This window comes from Pteropus alecto, unplaced genomic scaffold, assembly GCF_000325575.1.
Source record: "Pteropus alecto unplaced genomic scaffold, ASM32557v1 scaffold61, whole genome shotgun sequence".
Taxonomy (NCBI): Eukaryota; Metazoa; Chordata; class Mammalia; order Chiroptera; family Pteropodidae; genus Pteropus; species Pteropus alecto.
In genome coordinates, this window is record NW_006434835.1 from 12,484,430 (window position 1) to 12,485,207 (window position 778).

Consider the following 778-nt stretch of genomic DNA (forward strand, 5'->3'; position numbering starts at 1 on the left):
AATTTCTCCTTCACTGTCCTCCAAGTGGAAAGAGAATGACTTTGGATGAAGACTATCTTGGATTCTAGGACTAACTCGGCCTGCTAGCTGTGTGATCCCAGGTACAATTCCGAGCACATTGAACCTGATTTTTTTTTTTTCCTCTGTAAATGGAGGATAACAATACCAATTTTATTAGAATTAAGAAAAAATGCATGGCCGCAGATATGAATTTGTGGTAAATGAATAATTACTAGAAGAATGAGACTCAGTTCTGGCAAAAGTGAGTAGAAAGAGAAGAATATTAAATATCAACAGCAATGATGCTTCAGGCCAGGCTAAAGTGGAATCACAAGCAGAGTTGCCAGCTTTAGTATAAGTATATCTCATGTAATATTTGGGACATACTTATACTTTAAAAACAGTTCATTAGAAATTCAAATTTAACTAGAAGCCTTGTATTTCATCTGGGACCAATAATCACAGTCATGAATTTGTGGCCAAAGCATGTGGCTGATACACATGGAGGGACTGACTGCTGGCTGACTATTATTGAGTTGAAAAGCAATAATAGATGAGATGGGGAGGTCCATGCTGGGCTTCTTGTATAGAATTAAGCCTTAACTATTCATTATAATATGTTAGCACTTAGCTAATCAAATAATTGGTAATCGTTTACAGAACGGAATTGTCCTACAGCGTGGTGAACCAGAAATTAATTAACAGAGGTCACTGTTGTTGATTTGTCATATCCAGTTACATGACATATGTGGTACATCTTATGCCGGTTGGGTTGTTT